This window comes from Nerophis ophidion, linkage group LG28 (assembly GCF_033978795.1).
Source record: "Nerophis ophidion isolate RoL-2023_Sa linkage group LG28, RoL_Noph_v1.0, whole genome shotgun sequence".
NCBI lineage: Eukaryota > Metazoa > Chordata > Actinopteri > Syngnathiformes > Syngnathidae > Nerophis > Nerophis ophidion.
The window spans coordinates 1,786,896-1,808,283 of record NC_084638.1 but is presented as its reverse complement, the minus strand read 5'-3'; the positions used below and the strand labels follow the sequence as shown (position 1 = coordinate 1,808,283).

The 21,388-nt window shown below is 38.6% G+C and overlaps 1 long non-coding RNA gene across 1 annotated transcript; it reads right to left on the bottom strand.

Moving 5' to 3' along the window:
* Positions 1-1,075: 1,075 nt before the first annotated feature.
* LOC133545199 (uncharacterized) lies at positions 1,076-7,431 on the bottom strand. Its single transcript, XR_009804754.1, has 3 exons — positions 7,287-7,431; positions 1,379-2,554; positions 1,076-1,336 (listed from the first exon to the last, which is right to left on the bottom strand). It is a non-coding gene; the product is annotated as an uncharacterized LOC133545199 (long non-coding RNA).
* Between the last annotated feature and the right edge of the window lie 13,957 nt (positions 7,432-21,388).

Below are 21,388 nucleotides of genomic sequence, written 5' to 3'. Positions count from 1 at the left end.
TAGATGACCTGACTTTTTAAACTTGATCTAATAGATAAAAACCATGACAAATGAAATACATATTAACCTTGGATTGTAGATATCAAAAACCATGAGGAAACAAAAAAAAGGCCCAAAATACATACCAACTTTGTAGTAACAAAAACCATGAGAACAAAAAATACAAATTTACCTTGTATTGTAGATGATCAGACTCTTTAAAATTGACCTTGTAGATAACAAAAAACATGACAAATTACATATTGACCTTGTATTGCAGATGACCAAACCCCACATAATTGACCTTGAAGTTAAAAACCATGACAAAAAAAAAAAAAATACTTATTGACCTTGTATTATAGATGACCAGACACCCCCCAAAATTGACGTTAATAGAAACCATGACACAAATAAAATATACATTGACCTTGTATTGTAGATATCAAAAACCATGAGGAAACAAAAACAATGACACAATATACAGACTGACCGTGTAGTTAAAATACAAATTTACCTTGTATTGTTGATGAGACTCCTTAAAATTGACCTTGTAGATAACAATAACCTTGACAAATGAAATACATATTGACCTTGTATTGTAGATATCACAAACCATGAGGAAACAAAAACAGTGACACAGGTTAAATACATACCGACCCTGTATTGTAGATGACTAGACCCCACAAATTCACTTTGAAGATAAAAACCATTACAAAAAAAATACATTTACCTTGTATTGTAGATATCAAAAACCATGAGGAAACAAAAACAATGACACAAAACCCCCACAAATTGACCTTGTAGTTAAAAACTTTGGTCATCTACAATACGAGGTAAATATGTATTTTATTCGTCAAAGTTTTTGTTGACAAGGTTAATTTGTGGGGGGTTTTGTGTCATTGTTTTTGATATCTACAATACAAGGTCAATATGTATTTTATTTGTGTCCTCATGGTTTTTGTTAACTACAAGGTCAATTTTGGGGGGGAAGGGGAGTCTGGTCATCTACAATACAAGGTAAATATGTATTTTATTCGTCAGACTCCCCTTCCCCCCCAAAATTGACCTTGTAGTTGACAAAAACCATGGACACAAAATACATATCGACCTTGTATTGTAGATATCAAAAACCATGAGGAAACAAAAACAGTGACACAAGTTAAATACATACTGACCTTGTAGTTAAAAACCATGACAAATAAAATACAAATTTACCTTGTATTGTAGATGAACAGACTCCTTAAAATTGACCTTGTAGATAACAAAAACCATGACAAATGAAATACATATTGACCTTGTATTGTAGATATCACAAACCATGAGGAAACACAGTGACACAGGTTAAATACATACTGACCTTGTAGTTAAAAACCATAACACAGGTTAAATACATACTGACCCTGTATTGTAGATGACTAGACCCCACAAAATTGACTTCTAAGATAAAAACCATTACAAAAAAATACATTTACCTTGTATTGTAGATATCAAAAACCATGAGGAAACAAAAACAGTGACACAAGTTGATTACATACTGACCTTGTAGTTAAAAACCATGACAAAATACAAATTTACCTTGCACTGTAGATGAACAGACTCCTTAAAATTGACCTTGTAGATAACAAAAAACATGACAAATGAAATACATTTTGACGTATTGTAGATGACTAGACCCCCAAAATTTACCTTGAAGATAAAAAAAAAGATAAAAAAAAAAGAAAATATACATAGACTTTGTATTGTAGACCAGACTCCACAAAATTGACCTTGAAGAAACAAAAAAAAGTTTAGTTATTTTCAATTATTGCACCCACACAAGGAACCATTACATCAGCCTGGGGTGCAGCCTGAGTGGAGAAACAAAAAAAAAAACAGGGACACAAAAGGAATTTAGAACAAACATTTAAGACACATGAACACAAATCAAGTCATTTGCGGCAAAGAGGTGAGTTTTAAGCTGTGCTCTAAAAGTGTCCAGAGTGGTGGCGGACTTGACTTTCAGGGGGAGCTTATTCCATAGGCCAGGTACCGTCATTGAAAATGCACAGTCTCTCTTTGTCACTAGGTTTGACTGTGAGACCTTCAAGGTCATCTGGTTGTCAGATCTGAGGCAACGACCAAGCCTGGAGCTGATAGGTTGGTCCAGGAGATGTTTGATGTAAGCTGGGGTAAGACCACGGAGCGCTTTGAAGACATACGTAAGGATCTTAAATTTCACTCTGTGCTTCACCAGGAGCCAGTGAAGGGAGGAGAGGATGGGAGAAATGTGTTCCCTCCTTTTTGTGCCTGTCACCAGCATTTTGTACCAACTGCATGCTATATATGGTCTTGTCAGTGACCCCAGCATAGAGGGCATTCCATTAGTCCAGTCTGCAGAAGATGAGCATGAACACGACCCTCTAAGTCACTGGGGGAGAGGACATACTTGATCTTGGCTATTGTGCACAGTTGGGGGGTTGGAGTTCCCGAACAGAAGAATTTCACTCTGTCATTGAGCTGCAGGAAATTTTGACATCCACTCTTTTATGTCCTGCAAGCAGTCCTTCAAATGGTCCAGTCCAGATGGATCGTCTGTCTTGAGTGGAAGATAGATTTAGTATCATCAGTGTAGAAATGAAAGGAAATTTTTAGGCGATGAATGACTTGGCTGAGGGAGAGCATGTAGATGGAGAACAGGATGGAACCCAGTATTGAGCCCTAGGGACCCCACAGGTGAGGTTGGCACAGCGGGAGGAATGTTTGGCTCTGTTCACAGAGAAGGTTCCGTTGTTGATGGAGGACGTAAACCAGCACAGGGCTATGTTAGTGATGCCAACCTCTTATTTCCCCAGATACCCAATACATCTAACATTGGCCGGCCACACACACACACACAAGCAGCAACTATCACCCCCCCCCCCGGTGAAGGTAATGTAACTATTGTAAACCAGACTTTCAAACCAAGGATGGCACAACATTTATTTAAACCCCAAAATGTCAAAAGATGAACAAGAAGAAAGCCAGCACCAACATCTCTGCAGATGTTTGGTGATGCATGGAGAGCTAAGAACCTTTTGTAAATACATCTTACATAAAGCATTACAAGTGCAAAAATATTCACAGCGTACTTTTCAGCTTGGAGATCACAACTTTGAAATGTCCCAACACCCAGCTTTTGACAACCATAGTAGGGCCAAATCAGTGAGGGCAGGTGTGTTCACCTGTAGCAAACACTCAGCCCCACCTTCATTCATCCATCCATTTCCTACCACTTATTTCCTTTGGGGTCACGGATACCTATCTCAGCTACAATCAGGCCGGAAGGCGGTGTACACCCTGGACAAGTCACCACCTCATCACAGGACCAACTTAACATCACAAAATGAGAATGCTACGCCCACCCTTCTTTCTTTCTCTAACCCTACTTTGGTCATGTGCATTACGTTTTCATAACATGGTCACTACTGCCTACTTTGTCTTGTTATATTCTTATTTTACTGTTATCTATATATATTTTTTCCCCCCCCATTGTTGCTTTTTATTTTCTATTCTTATTTTAATATTTCTCTATTGTGTTTCCATTTAAACCCCCATTATTTACTTTTATTTAAATTGATCTCAACTCTGTACACTGCTGCTGGAATTTTAATTTTCCTGAAGGAATCAATAAAGTACTATCTATCTATGTTGACATTCACAAGATGCCTTCATGAAATGTATCTTTATCTCAGCCTATGTATTGTTAATACTCATTGACATGCTCCACATGTATGTATTGTTAATACTCATTGACAGGCTCCACACGTATGTATTATAAATGCTCATTGACATGCACCACACATATGTATTATAAATGCTCATTGACATGCTCCACACGTATGTATTATAAATGCTCATTGACATGCACCACACATATGTATTATAAATGCTCATTGACAGGCTCCACACGTATGTATTATAAATGCTCATTGACATGCTCCACACGTATGCATGTATGTATTGTTAATGCTCATTGACAGACTCCACATGCATGTATGTGTTGTTAATGCTTATTGACATGCTTGACATGACATACAAACATGTCAAGCCTGTCAATGAGCATCAACAATACATGTCAAGCATGTAAATGAGCATAAACAATACACACATTCATACATGCCGGGGCCTGTAAATGACCATAAACAATACATACATGTCGGGCCTGTAAATGACCATGAATAATACATACATGCCGCGCCTATAAATGACCATGAATAATACATACAGGCCGCGCCTGTATACGAGCATAAACAATACATACATGCCGGGACTGTATACGAGCATAAATACATACATGTCAGGCCTGTAAAAGAGCATAAAACGCAACATACATAAACATTGGCGTCGCACACGACCAACGCCAAACCAATTAGTCCGCCCTGAGATGGGTAGGTTTTGAGTTCAAACCCCGCCTGAGTCATACCAAAGACTATAAAAATGGGAGCCATTACTCCCCTGCTTGGCACTCAGAATCAAGGCTTGTAATTGGGGGTTTAATCACCCAAATTTATTCCCGAGCTCAGCCACCACTGCTGCTCACTGCTCCCCTCACCTCCCAGGAAGTGATCCAGGGTGAGGAGTCAAATGCAGATAATTTTGCCACACCTAGTGTGTGACAATTATTGGTACTTGAACATTGGCCTCAGACTACCAACGCCAAACCAACATTAGCCTTGTCGACGACCGTCAGGAACAAGAGTGAAGCGTCTTGCTCAGGACACAACGTACATGACGAGGTCAATAGAAGGTGGGAATTGAACCAGGAATTAAAACTAGGGGAGACAGGACCTTCTCTGTGGTCGGCCCTAAGCTGTGGAACACTGTGGCCCTCCATACTCAAACTGCTCCCGATGTGGAGTGTTTTAAGTCTCGTCTTAAGACCCATTTTTATTCTTTGGCTTTTAACACTACGTGAGTTGTGTGGTCAAAAAATATAATCCTTTAAGTTTACAATTCAGAAAGTTTTATGAAGCATAATTGTAAGCACACTAGCACAAAACACAAATTGCTAGCCTCCGATGTTATGAACATTTTTTACAGTTGCATTGTATTGAAAATGAGGACATAGCAAAACATTTATTCCTTTAGTGGGAAAATATATACATAGAATAGAATGTACTTTATTGATCCTTGGGGGATATTCAACACCACAGTTCGCTCACAAACTATGATGATAATTATATATATATATATATATATATATATATATATATATATATATATATATTATATATATATATTATATATATATATCATTGTGAGCGAACTGTGGTGTTGAATTTCCCCCAAGGATCAATAAAGTACATTCTATTCTATGTATATATTTATTATTATTCATTTTTATTTAGTCATTGGTGGAGCTTAAGATAGTATTCGAATGTTGTTTGTAATATTGTTGTGCCGCACTTTGGAAACATTTTGTTTAAATGTGCTATATACGGTAAATAAAGTGGATTGGAGGTATCCACAGGTTGCTGGCACGGTCACTCTACCAACCACACAGTCCACAAAATAAACCAAAAGAACATTGACTTTGGGTGTCCCACGATTCAATATCGATTTAGGGTCGCAATTCGATTATAATTCAAATTTTTCTATTCAACGCGATTCTGAATTCACAACAATATTTTTCCAATTGAAAAGGATTGTGTATTCATTCAATACATAGATTTCAGCAGGATCTACCCCAGTCTGCTGACATGCTAGCAGAGTAGTAGATTTAAAAAAAAAGCTTTTATAATTGTAAAGGACAATGTTTTATCAACTGATTGCAATAATGTAAATTTGTTTGAACTGTTAAACGTACCAAAAATATGACTTATTTTATCTTTGTGCAAACATTGGACAACATTGGATTGTGTTGTCCAGCTTATGAGATGCCATGCAAGTGTAAGCCACTGTGACACTATTGTTCTTTTTTATTATTTTTATAAATGTCTAATGATAAAATCAATGAGGGATTTTTAATCACTGCTTTGCTGAAATCATAATATTTATACTGTTAATCATTTTTGTTTCACTACTTTTGTTTTGTTCTGTGTGGTGTTTGTGTCTCCTCTCAATTGTTCTGTTTATTGCAGTTCTGAGTGTTGCTGGCTCAGCTTTGCTTTTGGAATTGGATTGCATTGTTATGGTATTGCTGTGTAGTGGTTTGTTGGGTTGATTCATTTAAAAAATATATTTTTTTCTTCTTTTAGTAGATTTTTCTTAAAATGAGAATTGATTCTGAATTGCACAATATGAAAATCGTGATTCTAATTCGAATTGATTTTTTTTCCACACCCCTACTAATAAATATCGAAATCTATAAAGCCCACACACACACACACACACACACCAAAAAGCAGCAACTATCACACCCCGCCCTGGGTAAAGGTCATGTAAGCATTGTAAACTGGACTTTCAAACCAACGACGGCAAAACATGCAGTTTAACACTTTAACATTTATTTAAACCCCAAAATGTCAAAGGTGAACAACAACAACAAGAAGAAGAAAGCCAGCACCAACATCTCTGCAGATGTTTGGTGATGCATGGAGAGCTGACAACTTTATGTAAATACACCTTAAACAAAGCATCACAAGTGTAAAAGTATTCACAGCGTACTTTTGAGCTTGGAGATCCCAACTTTGAAATGTCCTTCTAAACACCCAGCTTTTGACAACCATAGTTGGACCAAATCAGTGAGGGCAGGTGTGTTCACCTGTAGCAAACACTAATCAGTGAGGGCAGGTGTGTTCACCTGTAGCAAACATTAATCAGTGAGGGCAGGTGTGTTCACCTGTAGCAAACATTAATCAGTGAGGGCAGGTGTGTTCACCTGTAGCAAACACTAATCAGTGAGGGCAGGTGTGTTCACCTGTAGCAAACACTCAGCCACACCTTGACTCTCTTAGCCAGCAGTTGAGAGCCATGGTGACTGACAGCTTGTCAGCAACTAAATGTGTCTTGTTTCTACATGTTGTGTTCCTAACATGTGCATGTTTGTCACTAAATGTGTGTTTCTACATGTTGTGTTCCTAACATGTGCATGTTTGTCACTAAATGTGTGTTTCTACATGTTGTGTTCCTAACACATGTGCATGTTTGTCACTAAACGTGTGTTTCTACATGTTGTGTTCCTAACATGTGCATGTTTGTCACTAAATGTGTGTTTCTACATGTTGTGTTCCTAACACATGTGCACGTGCAGTGCGAATCAAACAATTTTCAAGCAGCAATAAAGCACACAGTAGAAGCATCAAGACAAACAATAGAACGCCAGTGTAAAAGAGCAAAGTTTTACTCACTGCGAATAAAACCCGTCCGATCCACATCCGTCAAAAAAGAATAATGATGAAGCAGTGAAGGAGGGACTCAGGTGGAACTAAATACAACTAATTAAACGAGGAACAGGTGTGCAGACACGGAGCAGAGAGTAAAGGTGCCACAAAAGACAGAGAGCAAACAGGAAACAGTAAGAAAATAAGAGCAGCAGGACAGGAAGTGATTTGAAAGACAGGAAAAGCAAACATGATCAAAGTGTCAGTAGCACTTCTGACACATCTATATATATATTAGACCAGGGTCTCAGACACGTGAGATCTTATTTTGCGGCTCCCACGCTAATATGAAAGTTGAATGTTAGTGAGAGTTTGATATGAATGGTGCTTGACAGCGTTGTGGGCGGAGCTGAAGGAATCCACCAATCACGGTGTGCTATATGGCTCTCCAACAGTGACGTCACTTGTGTGACGCAGGCAGAGACAGGTTTGAAATAAAGTTAAAAACGATGATGCTGTGTTCCAAATTTAAGTTATTTGATTAATCTGAATGAGCCTATGGCTTTGTACTTTGTTTATTATGTATTCATTTCTTTGTATTCTATTTTTGTTATTTTGAATTTACAACGCCCTGGCGCTGTTTGGACTGTTTTTATAATGTTTTGTAATGTTTTACATTGTTGTTGGACTTACTGTTTGTAATTGTGGAAATTTATAAATAAACATAAAAAAAAAAGGTTTGAAATAAAGTTGAAAACGATGACACTGTGTTCCAAATTTAAGTTATTTAATGAATCTGAATGAGCCTATGGCTTAATTAATTTGCACTTGGTTATTATATATATATATATATTTTTGTATTCTAATTTTGTTACTTTGAATTTACAATCTCCTGGCGCTGTTTGGACTGTTTTTGTAATTTTTTTGTAATGTTTTATACTGTTTTTGAACTATTTTGATTATTGTTTCTCATCTGTTTGTTATTGTTGAAATTTGTAAATAAACATTTAAAAAACAAGTTTGAAATAAAGTGGTCCTCGTGTAAAACTAGAGCCCGCGTCTTTGTTATTGTAAGCGAGAGTTTATATATGTCGCCTATACTGTATAAAAGTACAAAATGGGAGGCTGCAGTTTTACACTTTATTTAGGACCACTTTATTTACTTTCTTTCAAAAACCTCCGCTCCACTCAACCTGTCACCACTTCCGCTCCTCGGGCCTTCAAAATAAGACTCCAAGGCATATACTGTAGAAGAGCTTCTAACAGGAACTTAACATCACAAAGAGGCAAGGCCATAAAAATAGGTTACATACCTCCCCTCCTACAAAAAGAAACGTCCTCGTTTCAACACAAATAACAGGATAAGTGCAAAAACAACACAGGCAGTTAAAACAAAAACATATTAACCTGTCCCCCCAAAAATACAGAGCCTCACAACACACAAAACAACAACAAAAAAATGTAACCGATGGTTTATATATGTCGCCTATACTGTATAAAACCACAAAATAATGCAACCTATTTTATGGGCTTGCCCCTTTGTGATGTTAAGTTCCTGTTATAAGCTGTAATACAGTATTTGCCTCGCGCTCTTATTTTGAAGTCACTGAGAGCGGAAGTGGTGAGAGGTTGAGTGGAGCGGAGGTTTTTGAAAGAAAGTAAATAAAGTGGTCCTCGTGTAAAACTGGAGCCTCCCTCGGTGTTTGTTATTTTGTACTTTTATACAGTATAGGCGACATATATAAACATCTCCGCTGCACTCACCGTGTCACCACTTCCGCTCTTAGGGCCTTCAAAGTAAGAGCTCAAGGCATATAATGTATAACAGCTTTGACCAGGAACTTCATTCATCCATCCATTTCCTACCGCTTATTCCCTTTGGGGTCGCGGGGGGCGCTGGTGCCTATCTCAGCTACAATCGGGCGGAAGGCGGGATACACCCTGGACAAGTGGCCATCTCATCACAGGGCCAACTTAACATCAGAAAATGAAAGAGGCTCCGCCCCCTTCCTTCTTTCTTCCTACTTTGGTCATGTTGACATTGATAAGGTGTCTTCATGAAGTTGATCTTCATCTCAGGACAAAAGTAAAGACTTCAAGTACTGCATCATCTCTTCCTTTACTAGTACTTGACAAAGTCACTTGGAAGTAGGAGTACATCAAAGTACAACACAAGTACCTTGCTGAAAATAACACTCATTATTAAATTGCACTACATTCACCTATTTGTTACGTAACTTTAAAGTACAACATGTAAATTAAACATACATTTAGTAATAACATTCTCTTTTTACTGCATAATATCAACATTTATTCACATTCAGATATTTAATGGTCACACATTCTGTTACTTATTACTTTTATTATTTATTCTCTGAAATGAAGCATTCATTCATGTATTATTCTCAACATGCATATATAAGTATTCCTTTGTTTTTATTGTACACAAACATGTATTTAATATTCATACACTGAACATGTTTTTAATATTCATACACTAAACATATATTTAATATTCATACACTGAACATGTATTTAATAATACTATACTAGACATTATTAAATTTAATAATCCTATACCAGACATGGGCTTCACGGTGGGAGAGGGGTTAGTGCGTCTGCCTCACAATACAAAGGTTCTGAGTAGTCCTGGGTTCAATCCCAGGCACGGGATATTTCTGTGTGGAGTTTGCATGTTCTCCCCGTGAATGTGTGGGTTCCCTCCTGGTACTCCGGCTTCCTCCCACCTCCAAAGACATGCACCTGGGGATAGGCCCCTCCCACCTCCAAAGACATGCACCTGGAGATAGGCCCCTCCCACCTCCAAAGACATGCACCTGGGGATAAGCCCCTCCCACCTCCAAAGACATGCACCTGGGGATAGGCCCCTCCCACCTCCAAAGACAAGCACCTGGGGATAGGCCCCTCCCACCTCCAAAGACATGCACCTGGGGATAGGCCCCTCCCACCTCCAAAGACATGCACCTGGGGATAGGTTGATTGGCAACACTAAATGGTCCCTAGTGTGTGAATGTTGTCTGTCTATCTGTGTTGGCCCTGCGATGAGATGGAGACTTGTCCAGGGTGTACCCCACCTTCCGCCCGATTGTAGCTGAGATAGGCGCCAGCGCCCCCCACGACCCCAAAAGGGAATAAGCGGTAGAAAATGGATGGATGTACTAAACATATATTTAATTATATACTAATCTTATATTTAATATTCATACACTAAACATGCATTTAATATTTATACACTAAACATATATTTAGAATTCATACACTGTACATGTATTTAATCATATACTAAAACATATTTAATATTCATATACTAATCATATTTTTTAATATTCATACAGTAAACATGTATTTATTATTTTCTAAATAAGGCGCTCTCGGAAATAATGTTATTGTGTGCAGTTTTGGCAGAAGTCCACTGGAGGGCGCACATTCCCTCTTCATAAATCTGGTCATTCATACACTAAACAGGAATTTGATATTCATCCACCAAACATGTATTAAATAATTATACACTAAACATATATTTAATTTATATGCCAAACATATATTTAATATTTATACACCAAAAACGTATTTAATAAATATTTATACATTAACATGTATTTAATATTTATACACTAAACATGTATTTAATATTTATACACTAAAAATGTATTTAATATTCATACACTAAACATGTATTTCATATTTATACACTAAACATGTATTTCATATTCATACACTAAACATGTATTTCATATTCATACACTAAACATGTATTTCATATTTATACACTAAACATGTATTTCATATTTATACACTAAACATGTATTTCATATTCATACACTAAACATGTATTTCATATTTATACACTAAACATGTATTTAATATTCATACACTAAACGTGTTTAATATTTATACACTAAACATGTGTTTAATATTTATACACTAAACATGTATTAAATATTAATACACTAAACATGTATTTAATATTCATACACTGAACATGTATTTAATAATCATATACTAAACACATTTAATATTCATTTACTAATCACATTTTTTAACATTCATACAGTAAACATGTATTTATTATTCTCTAAATAAGGCACACTTGGAAATAATACATTTGTTTATGTGTTCAATTGCTGCAGAAGTCCACAGGAGGGCGCACATTCCCTCTTCATAAATCTGGTCATTCATACACTAAACATGAATTGGATATTCATAAACCAAAAATGTTACAAATAATTATACATTAAACATACACTTAATTTATATGCCAAACATGTATTTAATATATATGCAGTAAACTGGTATTTAATATTTATGCACTAAACATGTATTTAATATTCATACACTGAACATATATTTAATAATAATATACTAAAAATATATTTAATAATATACTAAACATATATTTAATATTTATACACTAAACATGTATTTAATATTTATAGACTAAACAGGTATTTAATTAGTGCGTCTGCCTCACAATACGAAGGTCCTGCAGTCCTGGGTTCAATCCCAGGCCCGGGATCTTTCTGTGTGGAGTTTGCATGTTCTACCCGTGAATGCGTGGGTTCCCTCCGGGTACTCCGGCTTCCTCCCACTTCCAAAGACATGCACTTGGGGATAGGTTGATTGGCAACACTAAATTGGCCCTAGTGTGTGAATGTGAGTGTGAATGTTGTCTATCTGTGTTGGCCCTGCGATGAGGTGGCGACTTGTCCAGGGTGTACCCCGCCTTCCGCCCGATTGTAGCTGAGATAGGCGCCAGTGTCCCCCGCGACCCCGAAAGGGAATAAGCGGTAGAAAATGGATGGATGGATGGACAGGTATTTAATATTTATAAACTAAGCAAGTATTTATTATTATTATATTAAACAGTTGTTTAATAAATATTTATACACTAAATATGTAAAGGACCAATTGGAAGTCTGGGACACTAAATAATATTTTAATTAGGGACGGCGTGGCGCAGTGGAAGAGTGGCCGTGCGCAACCCGATGTCACTGGTTCAAATCCCACCTAATACCAACCTCGTCACGTCCGTTGTGTCCTGAGCAAGACACTTCACCCTTGCTCCTGATGGGTGCTGGTTGGCGCCTTGCATGGCAGCTCCCTCCATCAGTGTGTGAATGTGGAAGTAGTGTCAAAGCGCTTTGAGTACCTTGAAGGTAGAAAAGTGCTATACAAGTACAACCCATTTATCGTTTATATATTTATTATTCTCTAAATAAGGCACACTTGGAAATAGTGAATTTCTTTATGTGTGCAGTTGCGGCAGAAGTCCACTGTAAACATGTATTTAATATTCATACACTAAACATGTATTTAATATTCATACACTAAACATGTATTTAATATTCATACACCAAGCATGTATTTAATATTTATACACCAAGCATGTATTTAATATTTATACACTAAACATTTATTTAATATTTATACACTAAACATGTATTTAATATTCATACACTAAACATGTATTTAATATTTATACACCAAACATGCATTTAATATTTATACACCAAATATGTAAACAACGTCCTCCCACCCCCCATTTATACATACATATATATATATATATATATATATATACATATATATATATACATATACATATATATATACATATACATATACATTGACATTATCATTAGACATTTATAAAAATAATCAAAAAGAACAATAGTGTCACAGTGGCTTACACTTGCATGGCATCTCATAAGCTGGACAACACACTGTGTCCAATGTTTTCACAAAGATAAAATAAGTCATATTTTTGGTTCTTTTACTAGCTCAAACAAATTTACATTATTGCAAGTTGATAAAACATTGTCCTTTACAATTATAAAAGCTTTAAAAAAAATCTACTACTCTGCCAGCATGTGAGCAGACTGGGGTAGATCCTGCTGAAATCTATGTATTGAATGAATACACAATCCTTTTCAATTAGAAAAATATCGTTTTTGAATCGAGAATCGCATTGAATCGAAAAAAATCGATTTATTATCAAATTGTGACCCCAAGAATCGATATTGAAGACTCGTCAGACCACAGAACACTTTTCCACTTTGCATCAGTCCATCTTAGATGAGCGTGGGCCCAGCCAAGCCGGCGGCGTTTCAGGATATTGTTGATAAATGGGTTTTGCTTTGCATAGTAGAGCTTTAACTTGCACTTACAGATGTAGCGACCAACTGTAGTTACTGACAGTGGTTTTATGAAGTGTTCCTGAGCCCATGTGGTGATATCCTTTACACACTGAAGTCGATTTTTGGTGCATACCGCCTGAGGGAATCGAAAGTCCATAATATCATCACTTACATGCAGTGATTTTTCCAGATTCTCTGAACTTTTTGATGATTTTACGGACCGTAGATGGTAAAATCCCTAAATTCCTTGAAATAGCTCGTTGAGAATTGTTGTTCTAAAACTTTTCGACAATTTGCTTACAAAGTGGTGACCCTCACCCCGTCCTTGTTTGTGAATTGCTTAGCATTCCATGGAAGCTGCCTTTATACCCAATCATGGCACCCACCTGTTCCTAATTAGCCTGCACACCTGTGAGATGTTCCAAATAAGTGTTTGATGAGCACTCCTCAACTTTATCATTATTTATTGCCACCTTTCCCAACTTCTTTGTAACGTGTTGCTGGCATCAAATTCTAAAGTTAATGATTATTTGCAAAAAAAAAAAATGTTTATGAGTTTGAACATGAAATATGTTGTCTTTGTAGCATATTCAACTGAATATGGCTTGAAAAGGATTTGCAAATCATTGTATTCTGTTTATATTTACATCTAACACAATTTCACAACTCATATGGAAATGGGTTTGTATATGTGTATATATATATATATATATATATATATATATATATATATATCATCTTGTGGATATATTCGTGGCATCTCCCTTCTCTCAGTGTCCGGCAAGGTACTTACGAAAATTATGCTTTTTCGCCTTACATTTCCAACAGAAGGCATCCTCCAAGAGACACAGAAGCAGGGGTGTGTACTGGCCCCAGCAATCTTTAATATTTTCCTGGCGGCAGCCACACTCCTGCTCTGCCAGTCCATCACAAAGGAGAGTGGTGTCGCCATCGAGTTTCACCTGGTTTGGAGCCTATTCAACATCCGGCGCCTACAGGCAAAGACGAAGATGGCAGGCACCAACATCCAGAAGCTGCAATATGCAGACAGCTACGCACTCCTCGCCCACACTCCTGATGCCATGCAGCATGCACTAGACACCATGTCATCAGTCTACCGCTCACTAGGTCTGGTGATCAACACCCAGAAAACAGAGGTTCTCATCCAGGAGAGGACCCCATCCCTACACACTGTCTTTACCATCAGCGGCACACTCCTCAAGCTCGTTGAGTAGTTTTGCTACCTCGGCAGTACTCTGACACCAACATACCAGATCGATGATGACATCCAGGCTCATATCAACTCAGCCTCCTCTGCCTTTGGAAGACTGCGCTCTCGGGTGTTTGAAAACAACCACCTTCGAACTCAACGAAAGAGTCAGTCTACAGGGCGGTGTTTGTTTCAACTCTGCTGTATGGGTCAGAAGCCTGGACGATATACCGCAGACACATCCGCTGCCTTGATGCATTTAACATCAGATGTCTCCAACGCATTCTTGGCATCACATGGCAGGACCAAGTTCCTCATACGGACATCTTACAGCACACTGAGTCCATAAGCATAGAGGCTACCCTGGCACAGCGACAACTCCGGTGGGTTGGTCACACCATCCGGATGCCAGGACACCGATTGCCTCGTCAGTTGCTTTATGGTCAGCTCCTTTCAGCCAGCAGAAAGCCCGGAGGACAAAAGCTGCGGTACAAAGACCAACTGAAAGGGATATTGAAGAGCTGCAACATCAAACCCCTGCAACTTCAGACAGCTGCAGCTAATTGATCGCTCTGGCGTTCGCTGTTGCATGACGAGGTCATGTTCCTGGAGGAGTGTCGGAATCAACAACGGAGGGATCAGCGGAGGCGAAGACACCACCCTGCAATTCCAAAATCATCCCAGCCCCCTGATCCAGGCCTGACATGTCCCCATTGTGTCAGGACGTGTGGTTCCAGGATTGGACTTCATAGTCATATGGAGTGGCATCGTCGCCAGCAACGATAGCCACCCACCAGAGCAACAAAATGGAAGCTACGTCATCTTCGATACGATGGACCGCCTAAGAGAAGAGAGGATGTATGTATTTATATATTTATATGTATATATATTAGGGCTGAGAGTCTTTGGGTGTCCCACGATTCGATTCAATATCGATTCTTGGAGTCACGATTCGATAATATATCGATTTTTTTCGATTCAACGCGATTCTGTATTCATTCAATACAAAGGATTTTAGCAGGATGCACCACAGTCTGCTGACATGCAAGCAAAGTAGTAGATTTGAAAAAAAAAGCTTTTATAATTGTAAAGGACAATGTTTTATCAACGTGAATGACTGCTCGCTGACTGCTTTTGTTGCAAAAAAGCTAAGTATCGTTCTGTGTGCTTTTAACTGTTTTGCAGATTTATTTACAACTTCTCAAACATATTTAATAGTTCAATTTAACTTGCAAATCACCCGATCTCTGTCTCACCACTCCGCCCTCAGCTAGCTAGCGACTAAGCTAACGAAGCTAGCGGAGAAATGCAGCACCGGTCTGAAGGAAGCTACTCCCCCGCCACCGTGACCACCACTTCCCGAAGACAGCTGGCACTCCACTCGGCGACAGAAAGTTCTGTGAGTATGGCTTCCTGCACTTCGTGCACTTTACTCATGGATAGGTTGGCTATGCTAGAGAGCCGTGTCCGCCAGTTAGAGCAGTGTAATTTCGTAACTTTAGATGTTGCGGACACATCTGCTAGCGTTAGCTGTAGCGAGCTAACTAGCCCAGCTTGTAGCAGCCCTAAGCGGCCTACATGCTACGGTGTACCGGTTGAGACGCATAATAGATTTAGCCCTTTAGTTAGTCCTACACCCCAGTCTACCGGGCACCACACTTTAGTCATAGGGGACTACATCACCCGAAACATAAAGCTTAGCAAACCAGCCACAATTAAGTGTATTCCCGGGGTCAGAGCACCTGACATTGAAGCTAATCTTAAGGAGCTGAATCGCAACAGGCCTAGTAAACACGTACGACAGGCTAACCGCACCACTAGTTATGCGAACATAGATATACACGTTTGCTCCAATGACGTTAGGATGAGACAATCAGAGATTACAAAGAGAAACATAATCTCGCTAGAAAGATGTCCAGGCATCGAGTAATTGTTTCTGGCCCCCTGCCTGGGAGAGGCAATGATGAGAGATATAGCAGATTAGTCTCTCTTAACAAGTGGCTGGATAGCTTCTGTAGACAACAGGGACTTACGTTTATTGATAATTGGCCCTCTTTCTGGGGCAAACCTGGCTTGCTGAGGAAGGCGCTATCCTCTTGTCTTGGAACATAGATTTCGCATTGAGCCACATTTGACTAACTGCACTAGTGCAAGCCCGGTCACAAGCAATTGCAGAGCCTGCTAGCCTGGGTATGGAGTCAGTTAAATTAGAATTAGCCAGCGCCAGGCTGGATAAACCCTGTGCACATAGCAATTTTCTTAGAATAATAAACAACTCACATAATGGTTTTTCTGCTATGACTACGTCAGAGTTAGAAATGCGTTCTACTGAGGTGGCAAATTATGATGAGTTCAGTTTAACGCGGCACCAAGTAGACAATCTGAAAATTCCCGTCATATCAATTCCTAGATATGGTCGTAGCTATTTTAAGTACACTGCGCATAATAAACGCAACATTAATAATATTGCTACTACGGATAATTTTATCAACAACTCCTTAAAACAGCCCACTACCTATAATATGGGCTTTCTAGACATCAGATCATTGTCTCCCAAAACGTTATTAGTTAATGAGGTCATTAGAGACAACAATCTTAACGTCATCGGTCTTAGCGAAACCTGGCTTAAACCAGACAACGTTTTTGCAATAAATGAGGCATCTCCTCCTAACTATACGAATGCGCATATTGCCCGTCCCCTTAAAAGGAGGGGGGCGCACTAATATACAACGAAAACTTTAATTTTAGTCCTAACTTAAATAATAAATATAAATCGTTTGAGGTGCTTTCTATGAGGTCTGCCACACCACTGCCTCTGTGCCTGGCTGTTATCTACCGCCCCCGAGGGCCCTATTTGGACTTTATCAGTGAGTTCTCAGAGTTTGTTGCTGATCTAGTGACGCACGCCGATAATATAATCATAATGGGGGACTTTAATACCCATATGAATACCCCATCGGACCCAGCGTGCGTGGCGCTCCAGACTATAATCGATAGCTGTGGACTTACACAAATAATAAATGGACCGACGCATCACAGCGGTAATACGATATACCTAGTGCTTGTCAGAGGTATCACCGTTTCCAAAGTTATGATACTCCACTAAAGTAATGTCCGATCATTACCTTATAAAATTCGAGGTTCAGACTCATGTTCGGCAAGCTAATAATAATAATAACTGCTATAGCAGCCGCAACATTAATGCTGCTGCGACAACTCTTGCTGGCCCACTGCCCTCGGTAATGGCACCATTCCCAAAGTATGTGGGCTCTATTGATAACCTCACTAACAACTTTAACCACGCCCTGCGCGAAACCATTGATAGTATAGCACCGCTGAAGTTAAAAAAAGGCTCCAAAAAGGCGTACGCCATGGTTTACAGAAGAAATTAGAGCTCAGAAATTCTTATGTAGAAAGCTGGAACGCAAATGGCGCACGACTAAACTTGAGGTGCACCATCAAGCATGGAGTGATAGTTTAATAACTTATAAATGCATGCTTACCTTAGCTAAAACTAATTACTCCAATCTCATCCGCCTTAATAAAAACGATCCCAAATTTTTGTTTAGTACAGTAGCATCGCTAACCCAACAAGGGACTCCTTCCAGTAGCTCCACCCATTCGGCAGATGACTTTATGAAGTTCTTTAATAAGAAAATTGAACTTATTAGAAAGGAGATTAAAGACAATGCGTCCCAGCTACAACTAGGTTCTATTAACACAGATACGACTATATACGGCGGATACTGCAAATATCCAAAATAGTTTCTCTCGTTTTGATGAAATAACAGAAGAATTGTTACGTGTAAATGGAATAAAATAAACATGTTTATTTGACCCACTTCCTGGGAAACTTTTTAAGGACTTCTTTGTATTATTAGGTCCATCAGTGCTAAATATTATAAACTTATCACTTTCCTCGGGCACTGTTCCCCTAGCATTCAAAAAAGCGGTTATTCATCCTCTCCTTAAAAGACCTAACCTCGATCCTGACCTCATGGTAAACTACCGACCGGTGTCTCACCTTCCCTTTATTTCGAAAATCCTCGAAAAAATTGTTGCCAAGCAGTTAAATGAACACTTAGCGTCTAAAAATCTATGTGAAACCTTTCAATCCAGTTTCAGGGCAAATCACTCTACTAAGACAGCCCTCGCAAAAATGACTAATGATTTATTGCTAACGATAGATTCTGATGCGTCATCTATGTTGCTGCTCCTCGATCTTAGCGCTGCTTTCGATAGTCGATCACAATATTTTATTAGAGCGTATCAAAACACGAATTGGTATGTCAGACTTAGCCCTGTCTTGGTTTAACTCTTATCTTACTGACAGGGTGCAGTGCGTCTCCCACAACAGTGTGACCTCGGACTATGTTAAGGTAACGTGTGGAGTTCCCCAGGGTTCGGTCCTTGGCCCTGCACTCTTCAGCATCTACATGCTGCCGCTAGGTGACGTCATACGTGTTAGCTTTCACTGTTATGATCATGACACCCAACTCTATATGCCCCCAAAGCTGACCAACACGCCGGATTGTAGTCAGCTGGAGGCGTGTCTTAATGAAATTAAACAATGGATGTCCGCTAACGTATTGCAACTCATCGCTAAGGAAACGAAAATGCTGATTATCGGTCCTGCTGAACAAAGACACTCATTTAATAATACCACTTGTGACAACCAAACATTTATCCACGTATTTAATAAACCACCGTAACATTTGAGAACCAATCAATTACACACCCATTTAATAAACCACCGTAACATTTGACAACCAATCAATTACACACCCATTTAATAAACCACCGTAACATGTGACAACCAAACAATTACACACCCATTTAATACAACCATAACATGTGACAACTAGGGGTGTAACGCTACACAAAAATGTTGGTTCGGTACATACCTCGGTTCAGAGGTCAGAGTTCGGTTCATTTTCGGTACAGTAAGAAAACAACAAAATATAAATTTTTTGATTTAACACATTTGATAAATCTTCCACCAAAAATATTTTTCTTTGTGGAATATTTGATGTGAAGTAAATCGGAAACTTGGATAGGTCAATAATTCATAATATTAATTTTTATTCAATATTATGTTTTGAGCAATGACAGTTTGAAAGAAAAAAAAACAGCTTTGTTTTATTAGTCAACATTGCAACTTTTTCTAAATTACATTTAGCCTTTAAGCTTTTTTATTTCACTTTTGTTTATGTTTATTTTAATAGTATTTTTAGAATGTGCCATGGGCCTTTAAAACATTAGCTGTGTTCCGCAAATGGCCTCCGAGGCACACTTTTGACACCCCTGCTATAGATAACAAAAAGTGATAAATGTATGTGTAAAAAGCAGAGCCTGGCGACGCATGCGCGTTTATCATAACTCTCTCACTCTGTCTCTGGCCCGCCCTCACCAATGTTAACGCTGCATGCACCACTTTTTTGTTTTTAGCCCCTTTAACCCTGAACGTACATTGAAAATACACGCAACCATAACTTAAAATGCCGGACATTTGAGGCATTTAAGAAACTCCACCTGGACAGCTCCGCAAAGAGGACTTATCCCGTGAAAAGTGGAGGTGTGGTCAGTCTATCTACCAGTCGTTGCTAGCATGCTGTGTGTTGTTTTTTTGATCGATTGAAACTTTTATTAGTAGATTGCACAATACAGTACATATTCCATTCATCACCCGAATACGTTTCTCAACTTGTTTAAGTCGGGGTCCACGTAAATGAATTCATGGTGCCTCGGTGTGCATTGTTTACACAACGTGCGATGCGCTACTTATATGTCCGTGTCGTTCAGTTCACCTCCGAACCAAACCGAAATCCCGTACCGAAACAGTTCAATACAAATAGACGTACCGTTACACCCCAGTGACAACCAAATAATTCCACACCTATTTGATAAGACCACCGCGACATTTGACAACCAATTATCCATATATTTAATACCACCGTAAAATTTGAGAACCAAACAAGTCCACACCCACTTAACACCACTGTAACTTTTGACAAACAATTCCACACCCATTTAATAACACCACCGTAACATTTTGACAACCAAACAATTACACAAAGCTACTCGATAAAGAATCTGGATATTATCTTCAACCCAACTCTCTCGTTTGAGTCACAAATTAAGAGTGTAACCAACACAACTTTCTTTTCAGTCACATTAGGAGTGTAAAACAGCCTTCTTTCATCTCTGTAATCTCGCTGAAATATGTCCCTATTTTGTCCACTAGAGACGCTGAGATCATTATTCATGCGTTATTTACATCTCTCTACATTACTGTTATCTATTTTTTTCAGGCCTCCTTTTGTCTAGCATTAAAATATTAGTTGGTACAAAATGCAGCTGCTATACTTTTAACAAGAAAGTTTGATCATATTACACCTATACTATAGTGTTGTTGCGGTGCATGGCGTAAGAATGATAACGTGGATGAACAAATGAATGACAAAATAAGTAAGATTGTGTGACAGAACAGCGGGAAAAGAAGACTGCAGAGAGACGACGTTAGCTGCCAGCGTGTTTATTGACAACTCAGTATGTGAGTGCAGTGTGTGATTACCTTAAAGAGATGGAGTGTGACTATGTGTAAGTATTATCTGAGCGTGGTCACCAGAGGGTGTTGAGTGTGCGTGTTGAGATAGAGGTGGAAGTCCAAAAGGAGAAAAAGGCTTGGACGTCAGAGGGCAGGAGCGAGATCTTGGTCCAGGAAGGCAAGAAGGAATCCAAAGGGGGTCCAGGTAGACGAA